This window comes from Miniopterus schreibersii (assembly GCF_964146895.1).
Source record: "Miniopterus schreibersii genome assembly, chromosome: 10".
Taxonomy (NCBI): Eukaryota; Metazoa; Chordata; class Mammalia; order Chiroptera; family Miniopteridae; genus Miniopterus; species Miniopterus schreibersii.
In genome coordinates, this window is record NC_138110.1 from 6,936,058 (window position 1) to 6,961,021 (window position 24,964).

The following is a 24,964-nucleotide window of genomic DNA, read 5'->3' on the forward strand; positions in this document are numbered from 1 at the left end:
AAGAAATATTTTAGGCTTTGGGGGTCATATGGTTTCTGTTCCCACTACTCAGCTCTGTTGCTGAATCCTAAAATTAGCCAAAGGTAATATGTAAACAAATGGGCATGGTTGTGTCCAATAAAACTTTATTAATAAAAACAGGAGGTGGCTAGATTTGGCCTGGGGGGCCTCAGTTTGTCAACCCTTAATCTAGAACTTGTGAACTAAACATTAATACCTATAAGAATGCTAATAATATACATTAATGTCTTTCTCCCTCCCCCACCCCTCCTCTCTGTGTGTCTACCTGTGTGCTTTAATTTCTTTTCTCTTCAGTGGACATTTATTATTTATATTATTAAAAAATAATGTTCTTGCAGGTTTTGATGATTTTTCGTTTGTTTTTAGAAAAGATATGGAAAGGTACATAGACTATCCTATAGAATTTGGCACCTTTCCCTCTTTTCTCCTCACAACCCTCATCCATATCATTAGTCTCTAGCTGCAGGGCCGTGTTTATCCAAATCCCACATGGGATTACCTGGTTAATAACTTTGGTGTGGTGATGGTCAGCTATGCCAGTAAATGCCAGAGTCAAGAGACCAAAACTGATACGGCTGATCAGAGGGAGAGAGAAAGCAGGGTTTCTGGAGTGCAATTCGGCCTTAAACGCTTGTCAGGGCCAGATCAGAGCAGAAGATGGTGTAGTCACCGCCCATGCTTCCTGCTCGGTAGGAAGCGAAGGAGAAGAGAGGCTCTTTCACTCTTTCATTTTCATTCTAAGTTAATTTTGCAATTAGCAAGGTGCAACCAGGGTGTCTCCTGAAGCTGTGCCTTGGAGAAGAGGAATTGAAACTTACCACCTGGATGGCTGCCTAAGCCGGGCTCTAGACAAAACAGTCTCAACAGACAGTTGTCTCTCCGGTTTTTAAAGTTCAACAGGAAAGGAGACAGAAGTTGAAGTTCTTTGGCAGATGCATTCCCGGTGATGAGAAACATTCTGCTTTTTATTAAGCTTAAAACCTTTCTGGTGGCAGTAGTCAGACCTTGAATTTATGATAGAACTTGATTTTCTGGTAGAAATGATGTTTGCCTGGGTGTGCATTCTTGGCCCAAGTTCCGAGGCTTAACGTTTTATAGGAATTATCAATAATAGTGTATTTAATTGCTAATTCAACTAACTAGTCACATCTGGTCACTAGTGGATATAAAATTTCTAAAGTGTATATCAAGTAGACGATGGGGTTATGACCTTGAAGTATGTAATTTTCTTGACTGATGTGCCACCCCTAGCCACAGAAAGATTTAAAGTGACATATAAAAGAAATAAATAATAAAACTAAGAAAAAGAGAAGAAAGCAAGCATCTTAGTGATAAGAATTAAAATAGTTCCGCGATCAGCCATTCAATTTGGGTATGAGCTTCCTGGCAACCAATGCAGAGAAGGGACAACATAGCGTTTAATCTTATGATCAGAGTCGAGAGATGCCAATTGCTCACTAAATTAAAAATGGAAATGCCTTACCACAGATTCTACGTGGAGAACAGTCAGTTACCAATGGGTTACCAATAATAAATTGTTTGCCAGCTAGGGCATCGGAGTTTACTGCATTTGACACACTCTCATGGACATCTTCTGTCTCGTCAACACTGCAAAAAATTCGAGTTACTATGTCTCTATCATGGTGAGCTGCTCAGGGTAAGTCTGTGAAGCTGAGGCCCAAACCGCTTATAAACAGGGCTAGAGTACTTGTTTATGGTGATTTTCTTATAAGATGCGGCACTGAACATACTACAGGTACCTGCAATTCTTGGAAATTAAACTGTATCACACGCCTTTCCTCCTGCTGGTCATGACGCAGCAGCAGGTTTGGACTCTCTGGGTGGGTAGCATTGTCCTGTCTATCTTCCCCTCCTGTGTCACCAGCACCCCCCCCATCCCTCATCTTGAAAACCCTCTAATGACTTCACTTTGCTTAGTCTTTGGGATGGAATCCAGGTCCCTGCATGATGTAGCCCTTCCTGTCCCTCTGAGTCCACCTCCTCACGCTTGTTTCCAAGCTCACCGGGCAGCGGCCTCAAGGCCTTTCTGTCCCTCAAATGCGCAGCTCACTCTGGTCTTGCCGTTGTTCTTTGCGTGGCTGATGCCACCCCTTTCACTTGCCCCAGTCCCAAAGGTTCCACGTGGCCAGCACTTCCCTGACCATCCTGTTTACGGGAGTCTCACCACCATCCCGGGTCACAAACTCCGCGGTCTGTTTCGATGCCTTCAGAGCTCCTGTTATACCCAGAAAGAGCCTTATTTATTTTCTCTTTTGTACCTGCAGTAAGCAGGACCTTCGCCTGACTGTTTCCTGCCTTGTTCAGTGCTCGGCACCCAGCAAGCACTCAGTCCATGCCTATCTGCACCAAGGATGAATCGACATTGCGTTTCTGAAGGCAGCCCTTGGTCTGCCCGGGGTGGGTCCTCCTGGTGTGGTGGGAGCTCCAGGTTTGGGGCCAGTGCATTTGTTGTTTCTGATGGACAGCAGACTTAGTGACTGTGACTGAGCAGCAGTAATTACTCAGGAACCTGAGGACACTTTGAAGTTCCACAGCCTGTGTCCAGTGACAGGGCCCTCCCTTGACTGAAGGAGCAGCCTGTGACCTATGTGTTCTGGTTTGATACATTCTACCCAACAGACCCACCAGGCACCTGTGGTTGGCGTGGTCTCAGCTCTCAGGGGCTGTGTCCCAGGTGTGATCTGAGAGCAGGGCTCCCGTGCGCCCTCACCTGTGTCCTCACCCTTCGGATATATCCCTGTGGCATGTACGGTACATGTGACTTCAGGTTGCCATGACCTTGATTCCAAATATTTTCCTGGACATGCTCAATTTAAAATATTCTCCCCTTTGGTCCCTCCAGGGACAGCCCAACTCATAGACCACAGGAGCTAATTTGCATCGGGAAAATCTGATCATAATAACTGTGGACCTGCCGACTCTTGCCGCGGTGCTCCCAGATCCCCCAATCTGTGAACCCAGACTTACTGATCTAGGCTCTGGGACCTCCCAATCCTTCTTTTCCTCAAGTCACATGTTTTCTGTAAACACCTTTATACAGCAAGATATTTCAATTTTTACTGATAATGTTTTCTTTTCCAACTTGATGGCACTTCTCCACAGCAAAACACAGTTCTCTGGCCACATCTGATGGTGTGACACACACAACGGTGAGTGAAGGACGGCGAGGCCTTGTTGGGAGGTGGGTGCTGAGTGGTTGACTAGGGCACTTACTGGGCAATGGACTTGTTCCTGCTCATTAACGTTGCGACACAGATCAAATTGACCCCATGACAAAAAGATCCGCCACTACATCTTTATCCTGGGGGTCGTGGAGGACTCATGGGCCGAAATCACAAAGTAGTCCCAACTGCTGAGACCCGAACACCTGCAACTGGGTGGGGCTATCTGTTTACACGGCTGTTTATCCCGCTGGACCGTGAGCTCATCCAGGATAGAAGTCTCTGTGCTGCCCGTCTTTCTTTCCCTAGTACCCAACCGACTAGAATGGTAGAATCCCACCCACAGTTATTCCCCACTAATATCTGAAATTTCACCATTAGCAGTGTGTGCCCTTGTGTTAAGCAGGCCCTCCTTCCTCTCCCATTCCCAAAGACGCAAGCTAAGGAGGGAGGCAGGAGTGGTACCCACACAGGGCACACATCCGAGGCACCAAGGCTGCCATGCCGCTCGCTTTCCTTTCTTCTATTTCCATGGACACGAAAAGGTCCCGCAGTTAAAAACAAACAAGCAAGCAAGCAAGCAGGCCCGTCTCCCCCAAGCAGCTGCTCGTCTGAGTTGGGCGATGCTGGCCCTTTGGGGAGCTTCAGGGAGGCAGACCTGGCGGGAACGCAGGTGTGGATTCCTGGCCACGCCTGCCCTCCTGCGTGGGCCGACAGTCTTCCACTGGAGGGCAGTGGTGTCCGCACACCGGCCAGCTGCTCTCCCGGGGCTGGTTCCCCTGTCCAAACACAGCTTCCTCTCCACGGCCCCAACCAGGTGCTGCGTCCCCACCTTGAACTTTACTAATAAGAATTATTTTTTCTTAGATCTAGGTTTTCAGGGAAAGTCATTAAAACACCCAAGTTATAACAAGCCCTCAGCTGGAAGATGTAAGTAGGCCGGGTGAACCTGCACGGAGCATGGCCCCGAGACAATTAATGGCCTGCGTGAGACCTCAGCTCGGGTGACTGGTAGTGAGCGTAAGTGTTAACACCCCAAACACAACGTGAAAAAGTAAAACGCTCCCGGCAGAGCAGCACATCTCCCCTCTCAGTCCCGTGCTCCTGACGCGGTTTAACCCAGACCAAACCCCGCTTTGGGGTGATTCTGCGCCTTCTACAAGGTTTCCCCCAAGGATTTGGCCTCAGAAACGCTGCCAGGTGCATGCATTTTGCAGTCGGACCTGCATCGGCTGTTGCCTCTCTGTTTATTAGCTCAGGCATTTGTAGATTCACGATTCAACCGGCCAGCTTTGGTTGAGCACAATGCTAGCTCCTGGACCCTGGGCTGAGCCCTGGCACACACATTCCCTGTGCCCAGTGGGGGAGAGTATAAATAAAATGCATTTTGTGATGCACCGAAATTGAGACTGTGGCAGAGGGACATTCCCTGGGGCCATTAGGGGAAGGAGCCATTAGTTCTGCTTGAGAAGGTCAGGGAAGGCTTCACAGAGGAGGTGGCATCTGATCAGAGGCTTAGAGATGAAAGGTAGTCAGCTTCTCTCTCCCTCTCCCCCCACCCCCACCTCCTGCCCTGGACCTGCCTGTTGGACTGGTGAGTGCTGTGCGCTGCGGAGGAGGCTGGCTGCACGCTGTGTGGTTCAGAGGGCTGAGAAACGCCCCCAACTCGAATACCTGTGCCCCAGAGCCTGAACTTCCAACCTCTGGACCCATTCGCATGGGCGAAAGCCTTCTCCTAGGAAGGTTTGCTTCAGGAAAATGGTTCACAAGGAAGGGGTGACATGAGCAAGTTTAGACGGATGGCCACAGAATGTTGGACAGGGGAAACGGGACGTGTCTCCTTGGAGCTCTTACGCACAGGTGAGTAGACGGAGGTCGGGAGGGGCCAGGAGGGGCTGAGGGTCAGAGCCCGGACCACGACCCAGCCCTTCTGCCCCTGAAGCCAGGCTATACCCCAGGTCGGTTGGTCTCAAACAATCCAATCAAGAGGAAGTGAGAAAGCACCCTAAGAGGTAAAGATGGAAGAAATCCTTGAGCTGCAATTGTCATTCTTTCATGTGCCTATTTACACCTTGAACCTTTAATGATGCCCTCCATTCATTCACTCAGTTATTTATTTACTCATTAAACAAATATTTCCAGAATACTTTCTGTAGCTCTCCCATTGTGGAAAGCAGGGACTGGGCTAAGATGCCACATCAGTGTTGCTTTGTGAACCAAGGAAGGTCATTTGGTAAAAGGTTTGAGTGCATTTATGGATTTATTCAGTGCCTATTTCTAGAAGGGTCTTGGGCAAAAATACCCATCCTCTGTCCCCTTTTGCCCAAAGGATCATTCTAACATGCCCCTTCCTCTCTACCTCCTAAACTCTTATGCATCCTTCAAGGCCCAGGTCAAATTCACCTCTTGTCTGGAACCCTGCTGAATTTGTTATTTTCTATGACCCAAGCTCATTTTCCACACCTTGTGCTACAGTCAGCTTGGATTTAACAAACGCTGGCTGAGCCCATACTATGTGCCAGGCCCCGTGTTCTTAGAAAGACAAGCAAGATGCAAATCTCTGCTACCAAGGAGCCTCAAAATTGATGTCTGTTCCTCCGCACAGACTTGTCGAGGGCAGAGACGTGTCCCAAACATTCCGCAGGGGTCTGTCCCAGGACAGGAGTTTGTCCTTGCCGAACAGAAGGTTGATGAACCAAGCAGGGGAGTGAAGCGCACATATTTTGCTCTGGAACGTGGGGTGCAGGGTGTGCAAAGGGAGGGCTCTGGACCGGAGCATCTTTCCCCTCTTGAACCCTGAAGGTGCTGGCCTCTGTGAGAAAACCAGCATTGCTCACCAGGCCTTGTAATGCCACTCACCCCGACACACTCCTTGTGAATTCTATGTGTGCTGCACAAATCTGTATTCTCGCTCTGGAGGCACGCGGAGGCCTGCATGCTGATGTCCACGTGGGGCTGCAAAAGGACTTTTTCCTTTCCCTGACTGACACGCGTGCACTGTGGGTTGGAACTTGCTTTCGGGGTGGGGGAGGGGAAGGAGGCAAGGAGCTGCACCTTCCATCGGAAAACATCTTTATTTTAAGTATTTCACAGCCTTTCCCCTGCAGCCCACACAGGCTGTTTCTGTGGCTGGCACAGATCAATGGCGTCGATATTTCTGACGGCAGGGCTCTCTATGCCTTACACATATTTAAAAGGATAAACACAATCAACAATTTGCTGGGTGAACTTGACCATTCTAACCCTTAGCTTTGATTCTCTGAGATCCAGCAAACAGGCTAAGTCTCCAACAAATCCTGCCCCAGACCGGGGAATTCTGGCCTGCGGGAACCTTTGGGTCCCACAGCCTCAGCTGCGTGAGTTTGTTTCATTCTGGGAAACCGGACTGGAAAATAGACGCCTCAGTGTTCGGGGATACTGGTGGCCTTCCCTTGGACTGTTATATTGCCTTTTGTGAAACACCACACTGTTCTCTTTCACTGTTATTAGCCAAATAATTAATTATCACTCCTGGGGGTAACTTGCCTCTTGAAAGGTACTTCTTGAGGCCTTAAGCAAAAACACCACTGCTTTAAATGAGGGGTTGAAGGCAGCTCATCGAAACAGGGTGTTATTTAAAAAAATAAAGAAATGATTAATTGTGATGACTTTCACCTGGAGCCATTTTTTTGGAATCCAACGTTATGGACATGATAATATGAACCCAAGGGTAGGGCTCAGCAAGCTTCTGTAAAGGCAGATAGTAAACAGCTTCAGCTCTGTGACTATAACACAAAAGCAGCCACAGGTAACGTGTAAACACATGGGTGTGGCCGGGTGCCAAGAGAACTTTACCGAGGGATGTAGAAATTCAAATTTCAATTTCATGTCATGAAATAGTCTTCTTCTTATTGGAATCTTCTTTATTTTTGTTCAACCATTTAAAAATGTGAAACCATTCTTAACTCGTGGTTCCTATGAAAAAAGGGTGGCTAGCAGGATTCTGCAAGAGCCAGACCTTGAGAGCAAGCAGAACTGGGGTCAAGTTCTGGCTTGGCCATCTCTTGATCAATGATCCTTGGCAAGATGCTTAACTTCTACGAGCCTTGATTCCTCTGTCTGTAAAGGGGGGCTCATGAAAGGCTCTACTTCATTGTTATTAATGAAAATAATGCCCATAAAATACATAGCATGGCCCTGGCCAGTATGGCTCCATGATAGAGTGTCAGCCAGCACACCAAAAGGTCTTGGGTATTATTCACAGTCAAGGGTACCTACCTGGGCCCCAGATTGATCCCAGGCCCCCTTTGGGGTGCAACTGATCGATATGCCTCTCTCACATCAATGTTTCTTTCTCTCTCTCTCCCTCCCACTCTCTCTAAAAATCAATGGAAAAAAATATCCTCCGGTGAGAATTAACAAAATATAAATACATAGCATAATGCCTGGCACACAGTAAGAATGCAATAAACTCTCGGGCTCAACAAATATTTATGAAGCAATCATTACGAGACAGGTGGTATATTGAGCTGGTGGTGTCTTTACAATGATCCTTTGTCTCATTGAGCTTAACATCTAGTGAGGCCGATGAAAGTGGTTGGCTATTATTATTATCATTAATGCCTGGGCTTTGCGAAAGAGAAGTGAAAATTGTAAATCATTAGATAATACAATGTGTTATTATTATGTATTTTCCATTTTCAAAAACAGTTAAAACTCCCATGGCCTCCCATGACAGCGGGTTCTTTTGTGACATTTTGCAGTCACTTAAAATGAAAGGTAAAGCACATTCCCTCCTCTTAGACTAGCACTTTTCAGAGTGTGGTCTCTGGACCAACAGCATCATCATGTGCTGATTTGTCAGACATTCTAATTCTCCAGATCCACCCCAGACCAAGTGGATCAGAAACTGTGGGTCTGGGGCCCAGCAGCCTGTTTTTTAAAAAAAATGTATCTTTATTGATTTCAGAGAGAGAAAGGGAGAAAGAGAGAGAGATATAGAAACATCAATGATCAGAGAGTCACTGATCAGCTGCCTCCTGCATGTCCCCCCTACTGGGGATCGAGCCCGCAACCTGGGCATGTGCCCTGAGGGGGAATCGAACTGTGATCTCCTGGATCCTAGATTGATGCTCAACTGCTGAGCCATGTCAGCTGGGCAGCAGCCTGGCTTTTAACATGCTCCCCCCACCCCCAGCTGACTGTGATTCACATGGATTCAAGTTTGAGAATTGCTGATCTAGACAGACTGTAAACTCATTGACTTGTTCAAAGTCACAGACGTAGGAAACGACAGAGCCAGGATTTGAACAAAGATCTAAACTGGACTTAAATACCTGGACATACTGGGTTCAAGGACAGGGTTTATTAATGGAAAAGCAGCCAGCTGGGATTAAGAAGTGTGTGTGTGTGTGTGTGTGTGTGTGTGTTAGGAAAGAGGTCTGCCCCAGCGCTCCGCCTCCCACACTGTTTGTCCAGGCTCAAGGTATCTTTGGCTTCTCTTCCCGCACTTCCTGCCTTTGCAGTGGCCGTGCGGCTGGGGGGGGGGGGCAGTAGGAGTGATGTGTCCCAGCTGGGAGGAGGGTTTGATCGCTGACATGTTAGAATCACTAGTGCATGGTGATGATAAAAAACAGAAGAGCTTTCCATGGGGTTCGTTAGTCTTTTACAGACAATGAGCTTCTTTATTGCCTGTGCCCAGGGTGGGACTGCTCCCCCCACCGCCTTGGTATGCCTCTCTAGCTGCATTAACCTCGCTGTGTTTCTGTGTTCCTCTTCTATAAAATGGACATTGTAAAACCTCACAGATGATTTTCATAAGCTCCTGTCTTTGGCTGCCCATCCTGGCCTTGCCCACCTGCCATCTGTTGTGGCAGCTGCTGTTTGCTCTCCAATATCCATTCTTCCCTGATTCTTTCAGTAATAGAACTCCTTGGGCTATGGCCACTCAGCTGAAGACTACAATACCCAGCCTTCCTTGCGGCTAGGTCTAACCGCGTGCCTGGACCTGGCCAATGAGATATGAGCAAAAGCGGTGGCATCCTTAGAAGTAATGAGCATGCTTTCCCTTTATCGCCTTTCCTCCTTTCTGTAGACTAGATGCAGATACAATGGTGGGAGCTGAGCAGCCCCTTTAGCCCGTGGAATGGAAGCCATGTGTTGAGCAATAACACGGAAGGGGCCAGGCTCCAGGACATTGTCAACCTACCACATCTGTCCTGGGATTGCTTGTGTTTGTATGGTTAACGTGAGAGACAAGTAAACTCTCTTATTTAGGCCTCTGTTATATTAGGGACTTAAACAATAGCAACCAGAACCTGTTTCCTAACTAATGCATCACTTTTTACCATGAGGCTTACTTGGCTCCCCCTCTCCTGTTCTCCCCACCGCCATCCCAACTGCCCAAGAGAACGAACCTATCCCCTCCGTCGTCTCCCACACTGCAGTCACCGCAAAATTACTCGAAAGGCAGGACAGACATGTGCTTAGGTGACTGGCAAAGTGAGGATGCCAGAAGGCACACATACAACAAATAACAAAATGAGTCCAGTTCAGCGTCGCTGACCTTAGCCAAAGTCACATAATCAAAAACACCTAGGAAGAAGTTCTTTTACTTTCATTGCCTGTCCTTCTCGTGACATTTCTAAACATAAAGTACTATTTTGAAATGTATTTGGACTGAGGGAGGGTATAGTTACATTTGGAGTCCGGAGGGCTGCTTGAGACCTTAATTTAATCTGACGTGCCCCCAAATGACTTCTTATGGCTCTGGTTGTGGTTCAGGGCAACCCTCCTCCTCCTGCCCCCAATCCCTACCAGATAGGCTGAGGGGTCCTAGAGGGCACTGTCTCCTTCTCCCAATCAATTCCTCAATTGTGCAGCTATTGTTATTTAGTTTTCTACTCCTACCATGCAACACGGTGCCTGGCACCCAGGACAACAACGATTAGCCAGATGGTGGATGGGATTCCCATATGTGCCTCTTTGTGGGTCGAGGTGGTTGGGAAAGAGGCCACCCTTCTTCCTTCACTTCCTCTCTCTATGGCTCAAAGAGTTTGACTATTATGCTCAAGGTCTCACAGCTCTTAAGTGGCTATTTCAGTTTCCATATCACACACGTCTTCTCCCTGGCTCTTGTCATTCCAGCCACTTTGGATTTTTCTTAGTTCCTTGAACCCATCGTATCTCAGTCTTTTCCCAAAGGTCTTTGTATATTCTATTCTCTCTGCCTGGCATGCCCTCCTCCCCGGCTCCTTTTTCCACAGTTCTTTCGCAGAGCAGATACCCACCTACCTCCAGAGTTCAGCTTAAACATCACTTCCTCCAGGCTCTGCCAATCTCTCATACTGTTAGGTCCCTATGCTATAGCACCCACTCTTTATACTTCTCCTTTGTACCACACACTGCAATTGTAATTGATGAGTTATTTCTTTGTTATCTATTTTCCCTGCTAGAACGTCAACTCCGGGAGAGCAGAGTGATGTCCGCCTTATGCATCGACTGTTCTCGCCTGGCACGTAGCATAGGCTGAGCAAATCTGCATAAATAAATGAATGGATGAACATCAGGGCCCACAAGAGGAAATCCACAAAATCCAAGAGGAGAAAGGAACCATTTTCCCTTGATAAGAAAGCAAATAGAATATTGCAGTCAGTAATTTGATTTGTTGGGCAAACACTTTTGTAGAATTTTGATAGCAACCAGAATCAAGTGCAGCTATAAAGAAAGTTCAGGAAGAGGTAATGTTTCTTTTCACATGATTTGACTTTGATTCATCAACTACTGAGTCAAAACTTGGAAACTCTGCTGTATGTTTACAAGAGAAAAGTATAGACTTGGAATCAAGTTCAGAGACGTACCCAGCTCCAGTGTGGATTTGCTCGCACTCCTTTCCCAGGGGAGGAGTGCTATTCACCAAACCCGCACCGCTTACGGGGCCGATCGGGCGCATCAGGGCTAATGAAGACTTTGCCACTGAAAGAAACCTTCAGGCTTCTACCATATAACGTGAAGATGTACTCAAGTGTGTAGTGGAGAGTTTCCAAATGTGGTCGCCATTAACTCCCTTCCTGCACATGCATGAGGTTCTTCCCACCAAGGGGTAGAGTCTATTTCCCCTTTCCTGGGATCACCTGGAACTGTGACCTGTTTTCGACCAATAAAATGTGGTAGGAGTGATGTGCCCGTTCTTAGCCCACCCTTCGAAAGGCTTTTGCTTTCCGCTGGGGAAGCGAGGCACCGTGCTGTAAAGAAGCTAGGACTAGATTGCGGGAAGATGAGACCAGGGGTGGGTGAGAAACCAGGTGGAGGCATCAGGCACGTGAGTGAAGACCAGCAAACTCCCGGTCCAGCCCGACTGCTGGTGAATATAGTCAAGGGAACTCCTCGGTCTATACATAGAGCTTAACTGCCCAGCAGAAACTTGCTTGAATTCCTGAACCCCAGCATCGTGAGAAATAATACGCCATGGTTCCTTTAAGCTGCTACATTCTGGGATGCTCTGTTATACAGCAATAGATACTGAAACAACATGGTATCCAATGACCCAGCAGTCAGGTCAGTCTCAACCACGTAGACTCGAACTGGGGACCGATCAACAAACAAGGTGACATACAGCCTTGGCTTCTGGCAAGGATTTAAAGTCCTCACTCAGGACCTACAGTCTCTATGTTTATGCATATTTTTAACGTTTGTTCATCTCATATCAGAGTCAAAACCAGTATAAAATTATGCAAATTAGAATAGATTGAGTAGGTTTTAGAGAACACCATGTTTAATCCTCTCACTTTTAGATGGTGGAACAGAAGCCAAGACGAGTCGAATAACTTGTTCAGGTTAACACCGAAGAAATGTATTAAAAACAGGAAAAGCCCTGGCCGGTGTGGCTCAGTTGGTTGGGCGTCGTTCCATGCACTGAGAGGTTGCTGGTTCGGTTCCCAGTCAGGGCACATGCCTGGGTTGTGGGCTCGAATAAAAACACACACAAAAACCCAGGAAAATAACCCAGGGGACTTCTCTTACTTTACCTTCCTATAACCATAGAAGAGACAAAATTTAATGGGTGGGGAACAAAGGGACCTTTAGATGCAATGAGGACACTAAAGAATGAAAAAAAAAGAAAAGTAAAAGAAAAAAAAAATGAGATGAAAAGCTACAGGTACAATCTCAAAGACAGGACGAACACCAGTTCCCGCAGTGAGTTCAGACAGCCCCCCCTTATGCTGTGGGGGCCCAGAGACATCCCTTTATCTGAGCCCAGAGCAGCCCGATACTTGGTATTCATGACCCTGACCCTGAGTCAGAAAGCGAAGATTAAATTATGTTTCTCATATTCCATTTAAGGAGGTAGGGAAGTGTGTAATGCACTCGCAGAAATATTCCTATGCAAAACGGTTAAAATAAATATATGATTTGATGTGCAAGGGATAAGCTTCAGTTATGTGAAAACGCATTTCCATGGAACAGCCCATGTCAGACAAATGAGGCATTGCCGCATTTGCAAAACGTTCAGCGTGCGTTCCCAGTCTTGGCTGGCCTGAAGGTTCTACTAAATGAAAAACGAGCTTGACTTGTGTCTAGAGCTCAGCCTAAGTGCACTCTCTGAAACCTTCCTGGGAATTTTTTGGACAGGTGTCTTCTTTCAAATAGCATAATATTTGGACATTACATTTTAAATATGTGCAGATAAAAATGATATTTCAAATCTGTATTTCACTTTAACCAGATGGGTTAACAGTAGGGAGAAGGAGCCCTTCAAGGAAAAATTATGGAAGTAAAACCTCACCTCCTCCTCACCCTGCCTGGAAGTCTGTGGCTACAAGTTGCAGAGTGGACGTCACAGTATCCAAAGCTGGAAGTGATTGAGTGTGGTCAGGCCAACATAAAACCTACTATCTTGTTTCCACGCAGGGTAACGATCTTCCCCTTTTCAAAAACCTGGGAGTTGGGGGACAATATAAACAGACTTTGCCACCTGCAGGCCCTTAGGATGTGGAGCACGGTGCTCGTTGGCGGAATGCAGCTGCAGGCCTGCTATGTTTCATCCCCACGGTGCCTGGAGAGGTCCCAAATCGGATTCCTTTGCAGAGACCCAGCGACTGCCTGCCGTTCTGTCCCCGAGTCCGCCTCCCTTTCTTGCCTGCTGCTTGCTCGTTCATTTATTTATGGGCCTGCCTCCTGTGGCTTTGGAATTTTTGACACCAGACGTAGAAGCCTAATTCTTTTTTAGGGCAGGAAGAGGACGGGAACATTCACTGCAATCTAGGGTTTTGCAATGTTTTGGGGATGTGACTTAGGATCGCAAGCCAGGTATGTCGATGGCAGACTTAGCCCAGTTGGGGCACGTTAGTGGTTAGTATCAGATGGGCACCGTTACAGCGAACCCACATTCTCCTGTATCTGTACAAAGTGTTCCTGGTCATGGCGCTACATGCCAGGGTGCCCTTCCGTGATCTCCTTGTCTGAATAGGAGTGTCCATGGCCCTGACCTTCCTCTCTTATATACTCATGGGACATATTCATTGCAGTCCCCCCAACATGCTATCTTTCTTCCTACACTTTGAGAGCATATCGTCATTCCTGGCAGGATGTTTATGTAAGATCCATTCAGATAAAACATTGACTGTAACCCCTTCACTCCATGAAGATGAGCCCAGTGCCCAGGAGAGTGGGAGTCACCGGGGACCTACAGGAGAAAATGCCAGCTTGACAAGCGGGACACATGTGTCCAAGTTCTCTACGACTCTTCAAAACATAGATACGCTGATCTGAGTATCTGATCAGTTGAGGCATAGCTCCAGAGTTTGCAAACATTCGCTGAGTGCCTCCTATGTGCCAAACATGTATATTATCTCACTTAACCATCAACAACAAAACAAATCTATTAGCCCGTCATAAAGTTTCTGAATCTCACTTCGGAAACAGAATAGAATAATCCCGAAAGGCCAGAAGGAATGCTTTACCATCCTTCACCCATATTCTCTCTGCTGTTAGGAAACTGTATTAAGGCAGATGGTTTGAATGCCCAGATTCTGAGTATAGACTTTCCTTCAATCTGGCTGCATGATTTTAAAACTTCAGCCTGCATAAGAATTACAGTTCAGGGTAATGCGCAATATAGTAACACACCAAACGTGTCTACTGTAGTTTATGGGCGGCTTAAGGGATTTTTAATGATAATTTTGACTATGGGCAATTTTTCTGTTATGAGCTGCTTTTAGAAGTTTACGCCCTGTGAGATGCAATTCTGTTCTGTGCTATAACTTTCATGTTTAGCTTGTTGCGAGGTATATCTTGCTTTGCAGCATTTCGGATGGATGATCATCTCAACATAACATTCCACTTGACCAGAGAGCTTGCAATGGTCTACACATTGACAGCAAAAATAAATTTTTCACAATTGCAGCAGACAGAGTCTTAAGATGGTCCCCATCACCCCTACCTCCTGGGTTCCATGCCATAGTGGGAGTCCCTTCCCTAACCAGCAGAATATGGCAAGGGAGATGGGATGTCACTTTCATGATTATGACACATAGGACTGTGACGTCCCATCTTGCAAGACACTCCCCACCTCTCTGATGAACTAAGTGGCCATGTTGGGGACCCCACGTGACAAGGGTCTGTGTAGCTGGTCTCTAGGGCTGAGGGTGGACATCAGTCAACAGCCAGCAAGAAACTAAAGCCCCAGAGGTGCAGGGAAATGAATTCTGCCAACAGCACGAGGAAGGTTGGAAGTAAGTGACTCCCCAGTCGAGCCTCTGCTGAGCTGCCACCTTGGTTCCTGGATTACAGGTCTGTCGCCCAGCTGACCTGTGCACAGAAACTGTGAAATCATACATGCATGTTGGTTTAGATCAACGACTACACACAGTCATCAGGATTTGGTGACATACTGAGACTACTCCAGGGCCTGCCAGGTGAGCACCTCTGGTCTAGTCTAATTGTGACAGAGAAACTGAGGCCCACAGAGGTAAATGCCTTTGTCCTGGATCACGTGGTTCTGCCTCTGCCTCTGTGGCCCTCCACAGATGATGTGACTTCTGTCACTGTTTTCTGCCTGTAGAAGGAAAAGCTGGGCTAGCTGAATCACAAGGTAATTTAGTCTTTGCTCAGGTCTTCCGTCTCCCGAGACCTCTGCTTGTTGCAGGGGATGCTCTTTAGAGCGCTTGTTTTAAAGGATTCTAGATGGAGAAAAAAATCCTGTGGTCAGATACAGTTGGGAGATGCTGAGTTAAACGACAGTTCTTAACAGATTTCTCTGCCTCAGGACCTCCCAGAGCTATTAATTTGCTCATGTCCATTGGGGATGTCCAATAAGGAGACAAACAGCATTTTCCAAACTTATTTGATCACGAACCCGCCCCCTCCCCTCCCCCCCATCCCCTGAGCTCTGGGACTAGCTCTGCATTGAACATACCAAAGGAAGGGCCTGGCTTCCCTTATACTGATCAAAACGCTCCTCCAGATGGAAAGAGGAATCAGAAGAAAGGGGGTCCATGTTCTTTCCATTTTCAAATGACTCTGAGCGGCAGGAAGGTTAGGACTGACCGTGCCTTGCAAAGGCCAGACAGACACAGCTGAGGAGCCAGCAATCATAATATGGTGACATCACCCTATCGGCGGCCCGCTCACGTGAGAGATGTATGTGAGAGATACGAGAAATGTACATCAGGCTAGTTGCCCCGGGGAATAAAGTGTTTCTTTCTTTTTTTAATTTCTAAACCACGGTCTCATGAATTCAAAGCTGCCTCCTTAACATTTTTCTAATATGCCATGGTTACTTCTCCCCCCCCTTCGTTCCCCCCTCCCTCTCTTTCTCTCTCCTTTCCCTTCCCTCTGCTTTCTTTCCTTCCCTTCCTCTCCTTCCTCTTTGACATGTGATTTCTTGGATGTGTTTTCCATCCAGAGCCTCCCGGCCTTGCCCTGGGGTGGGAGCCCCCCGGGGAGGGGGGGCAGGAGGAAGAGCTGATGCCGTCAGGTTCCCACATCTGGAGTCCAGAGCAAAATGCACAGTAGAAACAATTCTCGAAAAACGCTAACAGCAGCAGGACGACATTCTCTGAACGAACATAAGGTCTGGAGCCCTCCAGTCAGAGCGGTTGCTCCCCAAGCCCCCCTGAGCTGCCCGGAGAACTCGGAAAAGCGAGTCATTCGTATCTTCTCTCTTAGCCGCTGCGCAGGAGGGTGGGGGGACGCCCTGCTGTCCCACCCGCTGCCGGCAGGCCTCCGTCTTCCGGTCGCACAAAGGACGGGAATGGCCCCCGAGTCCTCTGTCACCGTGAACCTCACACCCTCTGCGGCCCACCCCTCTCCAGTGCAAGGCTTCGGGGAGGATGTGACATTAAATCTCGGGCCCGCACCCTGCGGGCTGCTGAAAGAGCGCCCTCGTTTCTAACCTTGCCCCACAAGCTCTGAGTCACCCGTCACGCGGCCCCACTCTGATAATGGCTTGTTTTCCAAGAGGGAAGCAGCAACGTCACCGACTTGACAAAATAAAGGAGAATAAAATAGACATTATGAATAAAATATGTGGGCAGGAAAACACATAAATGACCTGCGGTTGCTGACACAATAAAGCCTTTCTAACTGCCCTCCAGGCAAAATACATATTTTCCAAACTCATAAGTTCTATACATTTTTTTTTTTAAAAAAAGGCCTCCCAGGTGACCCAGGGCAGCGCGGCGGGCATCCGACACGGATCATTCCTAAGTGTCGCTGGCCTTTTGCTGGTACAACATCAATTTCCCCGGGGCCTCGGGCTCCCCCGCACGTGCGCACACATCGCCTCCCCGTGCCCTGCCTCCCCCACTTAGCAGCTGACACCAGCTTTCAACACTGCGGGATCACGGCAAGTCGCGGTGTCACCTCTGCCCAGGCCTGGTGTGAACTCCGAGAGCTGCGAGCCCCAATCGACAGTTTCCCCGAACTCGCCCCTTTCAGGTCAAAGGGAAAAGGCAGAGCCGGAGAAAGGGCCGCCCGCTGGGTTCCGTCTTCCCGAGAACCACCCGCGACCTTCTAAATGGAGACCCACGGGGCTCCCGGGACACGGGCTCCTCCTCCCCCGCCCACCCCCGCGGCATAGATATTTGCCGTGGAGCAGGCTCTCTGCCTCCCAGGCGCTCACCATGCACAGAGGGGCCTCTGTGCAAATAAGCAGCGTGGGGGGTGCTCTTTGGGATTATTTTCTTTTCCCTGCTCTGTCTCCTTCTGTCTTTGGCCTCTGAGGGTCTGGGCCCTGAACCAGTAGCGCCCAAATCTGATAACACAGTCAACTCATCTATGCGGCTTAGAAACTAGATCTATACCCATAAGGGGGCGTCTCCCGGGGGGCTGAAAATGATCGATATTTTGATCGGGGGGCAGTTCCATGGGTGGGAATGTATCTTTGTGACCTTTACCCTTAATATTTATGCACTCGACTGTAGATAAGATAAACTCAATTTTTTTAAAAAGGGAAACATTTCTACCTCTGGGCTCGCTCGTACAGAGGCTGCTTTAACCGGTCCTGGCTGCAGCGGTAAGGGCTCCCCAGGTGACACTGCTGTGCCGCCAGGGCTGAGAAACGGTCTGTCGGCAATTAAACCCTAATGGCCTGGGGAAGGGGTGGAGGGGAGCACGCAGCCCTGGTGTGGAAGGGTCAAACCAGAGCTGCGGGCACTCACTGCTGTGGGCCCCTAAGGGACCACCCATGTTCATCTTCCGCATGTGGGGTTTCTTCTCAACAGCTCCATTGCTCAGAACGGCAGAGGGTCGGCTCTTTTGTGTTTGGGCCAGAAAGGAGAAGCATAAGGAAGGATGGAAGAGGCGGGGAAGGGAATGCTGGAAGAGTCCTGGGTTCAAGAAGAGATCTGGGAATCAGGCTTCAGCCTGGGAGAGACGGGCACAGCGGCAGGCAGCCCTGGGATGGTTCTAGGAACTCCACACACTGATTGTGTTACCTTGGGTCGGTCATTGAACCGAGCTCAGCCTCACTGTCCTCATGTCCTGGTAGGTATGCCTGGGACCTCTCTGGTTTAGCAGTAAAAGTCTGTGTCCCCAGAAACACTTTAGTCTCAGACAAGCTGAGATGGTTGGCTCCCTCCACATAGGAGTTGAGGGCAATAAAACCTACTTCTTGGGGTTGTTGTGAGGATAAGCCAGTATGTAAGATGCTTAGCACACAGCATTAGGATCCAACAAACGATTGCTGTTCTTACCAGTAGGTGTGGCATAGCGGAGGCTTTGTTCTATGGCATGGGGTGAGCCCAGGCAGTGCCTGGCACACAGTAGGCGTGCAATAAACATTCATAAGATAAATGCTCATCTGGGCCACAGATTTCATTACCCAAATTAGAGACCTTCTCCTTCCTTAATTGCGAGGGCATGCTTTCAACCCGTGTAATGACATCTTGTTTTGTAGCCTGCTTAATAAATCCTCGCTGCCAAAGGCAAGTTCTTCATGTTGGCCAATCATCTAAATATTTAACTGATTCCTTTTTCTCCCCAAGGCTTCATGCAGACTCTTGGCATTGTGCAGCTGATAAGCAGAGAGAGAGATTCAACAGTAAGAAACCAGGCACTTCAAATCTATAAATCTTAGATCTTTCTTTCTCTGATGTGGCTGATCCGACTGGACGGCTAATTCCAGAGTCATTGCCACCCCCACCACTCCTACCACTTCTCTGCTCTTGCTTCCTCTACTATGGTCGTGGTGGTGGTGGTGGTGGTGGTGGAGCAAAATGCTGATTTTCTCGGCCTTACTGTCATCTATGTGTGGCCCAGGACACATTCTGGCAAATAAGATGCTCATGGGATTCTTCCAAGCCGGGAGGGGCAGGCCAAGAAAGGGTTTGCTCTTCTGGCAAGAAGAGCCGATGAGGTCAGCACTGGTCCTTCCCAGTCTCCTTGTCTTGCCCGCAGCTGTGATGCTCACAAAGCAAGAGTGACCCTGTGACTGTGGGGACAAGCACGAGGGGGAGGCCACAAGAACCAGAGGCCCTAACGTGGTTGAGAATCAGAACCCCTGGAGCAGCCCCTGCTGTTTAAGACCCATGAGGGCTGGGTCCTGTGTTACCTGCAGCCAAACACATTTCTATACTGGACACGTGCGGTGCCAGGTGAGGAGCCAGATCCCGAGATGAAAACATGCTCGCGGGGAGCTCCTCGAGGCACCCCCTCGCGGCCAACTTATAACCAGAGCGGAAGATACGGGAGGAGGGAGCCAGGAGCCGGGATCGCCTGGGTTTGTGACGGGGCATTTCCCACGAGCCCAGTCATCGTCTTCTGTCTGGGGCAGCGCAGGGAGCCCCAGGGCAGCCACTCCTCCGCCCAGCACGCCAAATGACTACTGTCCCAGGAAAACAAGGAAAGAACGGTTCCTGTGGCCTCCTGCTGGGACAGCATGACAGGCACAGCTCCATCTGCTCCCTTCTCCTAACCGAGATGATGGGGAGCGGAAAAGCGTAAGGTCCTGGGGGTGGGGTCAGCGTTTGGAAAGGTTCATTGACACGTCTTTGCTGTGGGAAATCCGTTGAGGGCTGGGTTTAGGTTTGGGGCAAAGAATTGTGTAGGTCTGCAAAATTAAGAGGGAAGTTTTTGTTTTGTTTTGCTTTTTCATGGGGCAGAGAGGTGGTGAAGAAGAAAAATACCCAACATGGTAAGGCCAGAGGAACGTTCCAGTTATACTAGAGCATTACAATACTAAAAAATACATGTTTTTTATAATGAATATACACAAAATGTCTTATCATTATAGGGAACTCTAAAACTATTAAATGATTTGCTCCAATCACCTCCACCTTGTATGAAACTGTGTAAGATGTGTTGTTTGAGCTATAACATGTAGAGCTGGTTAAGTATTAAAGAGAAAGGGCTGTGCCCACCTTGGATCAACTCTGGGGAAGGGATAAAGGAATCACCAGAGAGAGAAGAGTGGGGAAAAAGGAATTCTGCAGGAGCAAAACATTATAATAAACATTTACTGAGCACCTACTACGTGCAAGCCCTGTTCGAAGCGCTGAACAGTTTAACTTATTTAATCCCCACAACGATCCTATAATGTAGCATCTATTCTTTCTCCCTATTTCACAGATGCGGAAACTGAGTAACAAGGAGGTTACTTATCTTGTCCAAGGTCACACAATAGTTAATTCTAGGCAATGTGGGTCTTGCAGCTCTGTCCTTACTCATGACCCCAGATTGCCTCCCTATCACGGCCAGAAGTGACTAAGAAAAGTGAAGTTTCTGGGAAACACAGAGAAATTTTAAGAGGGCTCTGGGTTTCAAGATGGTATGGGAGTTTGAACATATCTCAAATGACTGGAAAACTTTCAGCCCATCCCACACGTTATGTAATAGCTGAGATATGTCTCAGTCTTCATAGCAAAAGAGTTCATCCTGGTAGTTATTTAAACCGTTTTCCAGTTTTTTCCTGTTGAAGAGGAAAACATAGAATAGCTTCCAATGTTGCCTAAAATCAAGTGAAGGCTTTTTAAAATGAAAATATGTGTTTTAAAGGAAATATTTGTCTCCTGGAAAAAGGGCTTCTCTAATTAAGCCATTAGGGCTCAACAAGACAGACCTCATCATTGCTTAAAGGTCATTTAAAATGCAGACAATGCAGAGCCCAGCTGGGGTGGAAATCAGTCCCTCTCTGTGGGTGTCTAAGTTTGTAAGAATTTAAGTATTTATGCTGTTGCCCAAGTGGCCAAAAGAAAAGGAAAATCTTGGCTATGTCTTCTGACTAATCAAGACGCAGGCCTGGTAAAACCTTTTAACTGAATCATGTCACCTACATGCCTATATTATTAAGCCTATGTGTAAAAAAATTATGCAGCCTTTTTGGGTTTGTTTTGGGGTTTGGGGGCCTGGATAGTTTTTAAATTTTCTGTTGCAGTTTTTGTGCGTAGACTTTCACAATAGCTCCAAGGCAGGGAAAGCGGGTTTGGGGGCTCGGGGGAAGTTTTTGGAATGTAAATTGAGGACTTTAAAAAAAGGTGCTTCTGATAAATGTATAACTGGACTTAATCTGATCATTCCCTGTTCCGGTTCTCATCTCTCTGAGCCCCTTTCTGTCTCCTCTCCCTGAGTCTTCTTTCGTTCCCGTGTGTTTCCCTGTTTCTGCCACATGACAGGCTTACGGACTTCACCACCCTCCTGTGTTTCTTCGAGAACTGAGAAGTCCACGTTCATCCAAATGTAACCAAAAAAGAGGTCACCCCACACGTCTGAAAAAACTGTCGCTTCCCCTCCTCTGCAACCTCAGACTCCAGCGGTTTCCAAGTATAATAGCTCCGTTTCCTTGAGTTTCTGTGGTGGGAAGTGTTTTAAAGGAGAGTTTTGCAGCAGGCTTCCAGCTACCCTAGAAGTCCAGTCCAGTAGCGATTTTCTTTTTCTCAATTGGTTGTTGAAACGTTTCCAAAACCAGTTTTCAAGCTGTGGTCTTTTCAAACACATCTTCCGCACCTAAGTCACACATTGCAAGAAAGCATTTTCAAGACCAAAAAAAAAAAAAAGTACAGCCTGCGTTTGAAAGTGATTATTTTATAAGGTACATGCAATTGGAAGGGGACATGGCCTGGAGCAGAAAGCTCTCGAAGGTGTCCAGCTACTTCTCGCTACAGATGTGGCCGAGGGCATGGAAATCAGCTCCTACTTCACTCCCTGCCACCCCCTCTCGGAGGGTGTGGTTTCCAATAATTACATTGCTGCTATTTTGAGTAATGAGATAGGGTTCTTGCACAGCAAGAGGTAGATTTTACTGGGTTCATTTAAATTTTATGGAAATGAGTATTTATTAGTTCACATCCGCGGAAGCCCATCTCTGAGACTCGCCTTTCTTAGTCCCCGGCTCCCTGAGACTAAAGAATGGTGCCTATAAAGTATTCATCTCCTGTTCCTTTCTTGAGAGTATGGAACTGTCTACATGTAGTTGCCGGAGGGACTGACATTCTCCTGCGGCCCAATTCCAGAGGAGTGTGAGGAGGGCTGAAGAAACACGGAGTACACCATCCACGTTCCACCAGCACGCATGTACTGATGGAAAGACAATCACTGAGCAGTTCAGGCCACAAAGACAATTTATTTTCAGGGATCATGTTTGCCACAGGGTGACAGGATGAGACAGAAAAGAATTCCATCTCTCTCTTTTTTTTTTTTTGCATTCCCCAAAGAATAACAATGAGTCAGTCAAAAGGTTCTAGGAAACCAGAATTCATAAGCCCGAAATGGATCTGCTAACTATTCCTGGATTCTCGTGGAGAATTTTGCAAGGCTCGCCTCCCGGCAATTCCCACACAATTTTCCCCAGAGCTTTGCCAAAAACTGAGCGTGGGGATTCTGCAGGTGCTCTCTGCTGTCCTTCTGACCTCGCTGGCATTTACAAATGAAAGAAGTGGCTGGAACCTGGCGCCGTCCCTCGCATCATGTGGAATGGCAGGTACATAGGAAAATCTAAACTGGCACGGAGAATGAGCCAACACACGTAAATTACAAACATCAAAAAATTAACCGACACCAATATGCTCCCCAACACCATTTGCCAGCACTGAATCTCTATGGCAACGGAACTCCCTGTGGCCTCCCGGGGTATGCAACTAGTGAATTCCCCCCCACACACCCCTTTTCCTTTTCAAGGAAAGTTCTCAAAACTGATTTAAATATTATGATATTCTCATCTCCGAGAGCTAAATGGAAGATGTATTCGTGTTGGCTGGGGTGCCTTTTAAAACATATACTTTTCTTTCCTCAAATGGCATTGCCACAAAGGTGAATTTTCTCCTAATAGAAGGTTCCTTTTTAAAAAATCTGAAAGTTGGGGGTTGAAAGTGGCAGCGTGCTTTTAGGGATGATGCGATTAAAGTTGCCTAGCAACTAAGTAACGATAAAAAGGGAAGGGGCACCCACTGGAGAGAGCATCGCTTCTTTGCAAATGCTTATCTGTTGTTTCTTAGGTGGCACAGCTTTTCCTTCTACCTCTGGTTTCTGTGCCATCTGGTTAAGGTATTCAATATGCATAAATATGCAAGGTTTAGTTTGACTTGGAGGATGGGCAGAGACGAACATTTATTGAGATTTATCGCATCCTGAGAATATCTTTACCAAATTTTTAATTTTCCTGGTAAACCACTAGGGTAGGGATTTTTCAATCCTCATTTTACCAGTTGAAGAAAATAAGACTCAGAGAGGGTAAGTGGCCTGCCCAAGGTCACACAGTCATGGGGAAAGACCAAATGTGAACTCTGGTCTTGTCAATTTCAAGTCATCCGTTCTCCTGCTGCATCACATTGTTTCCAGTATTTCACCCACAAAAATAAATACACTACACCTTCCCCTGGGACAAAAGGGAGACAAACGGCCAATCCTGACCCCTGTGCCCCTCCCTGCCTTCCTCCAAATTCCCACAGGTCTAGCTGAGGCTCTGTGGTTTCACACTGAGACTCTCAGAAGCAAACTTGAAATTAGAGGGTTTGGCCAGTTAATGACGTTCACTGATGTGTTGAGCTGACCGGAGGCTAATTATACTCACTCACTCACTCACTCACCACAACTGCACAGACACAGGCAGGTGCCAATCCTTTTAGAGGAAAAGAAGATGCAGGGGGGAGAACGTGTACCCCTTGTACTAAAGATCAAAAATATTAAGTTTCAGATTAAGAGAGAAAAAGAGAGGGAGAAAGAGAGAAGGAAAGAAAAGCACAAACGCGTCAAATCTTTTGTCGAGAAAATAAATCTCTTCCAGGTGAGCGTGGAAAGCCGCCTCTCTCCAGGAGCCGGAGCAGCTGCGGGAGGCTGGGAACCCGGAGAGGCGTCCCGAGCGACTCCAGGAGACCGCTGACCTTCAAAGGCACATGCTGGGGTGTGAGTGCAGATCCTGAGCTGGTCCTGGCTCGAAGGACCTTGAACACATCCCGAGATCTGACACTCGCTACGTTCCCTTTCCCCCTCCTAAAGATCATTACGAAAAGTGCCACGGGATCGACCCACGCGTGGAAGTCCGTGGGAGTGGCTGGAACAGGCAGCGAGGGATCGCCAGGGGCCACACTTAACGAGAATCTGAAAATTGCTGTCTCTGTTGTTGGGAGAAATAAACACTTTATGCGCCAGTGTCTTTGGCTGGTCTTTGTGTAATGGCTCGGTTACAGCAAATACGTCCTTGGCAGGGAATTAGCTGAACAGCACGGGGGAAATAAAGTCGATAAACCCTGGAGAGGAAAATGCGCATGAGTTTTATTTGTTTAAATTTTACTTGTTTTTACTTTTTTAAGATTAAGTTTTAAACGATGAAAATAATGCAATTGCGACAGGCAACGTGCCATCCTCTGATGAACTCTGGGTGATGTTTAGAAGTTGGTGTCCTCTGGTATTTGGGGACAAATATACACGGTGCAAAACGAATTGTCCCAGTAAAAACTCCCCGCTTTGTAGTCATCTAATTAAATTCTTAGATGTTCACCAGCAAATAAGGACACGCGGCCAAAATTCAAGCTTCGCTGTTGCGAGGCCGCTTGCTGAGTCGTGCCAAAGGCCGGTGACTACTTCTCTGTCGGGCTCCATGCACATCTCGAAGCCATGCTAATTATTTAGCCATTGGAAGGATTAAGGGAGCGAAATTGGGTTGGGTTGGGCTGTAGAGTAATTGGTTAGACTAAGGATTAAAAACAACCCCAAAAAGATGACATTAACAACAAAATGACAAAAAGATTAAAGCGGGTATGCATTAAAATTATATACATTTTTAAATGAGCAAGATAAAGGGAAAACCCATCCATCTATTTTATAATAAAATACGTTTTGGAAGAATCAGA

At 47.4% G+C, this 24,964-nt stretch overlaps 1 protein-coding gene across 4 annotated transcripts in view; it reads right to left on the minus strand.

The window, feature by feature from the left end:
* The window catches only part of TSHZ2 (teashirt zinc finger homeobox 2), a 409,116-nt gene that overhangs the window by 107,665 nt on the left and 276,487 nt on the right, over positions 1-24,964 (minus strand). Inside the window, exon 3 of one of the 4 annotated variants that reach the window (XM_081148749.1) lies at positions 21,568-21,623. The exons of the other annotated variants lie outside the window; for them this stretch is intronic. The gene's annotated coding sequence lies outside the window, so the exon portion shown is untranslated. Of the gene's footprint in view, positions 1-21,567; positions 21,624-24,964 lie in introns of those variants that run through there. 4 annotated transcript variants of the gene reach the window in all.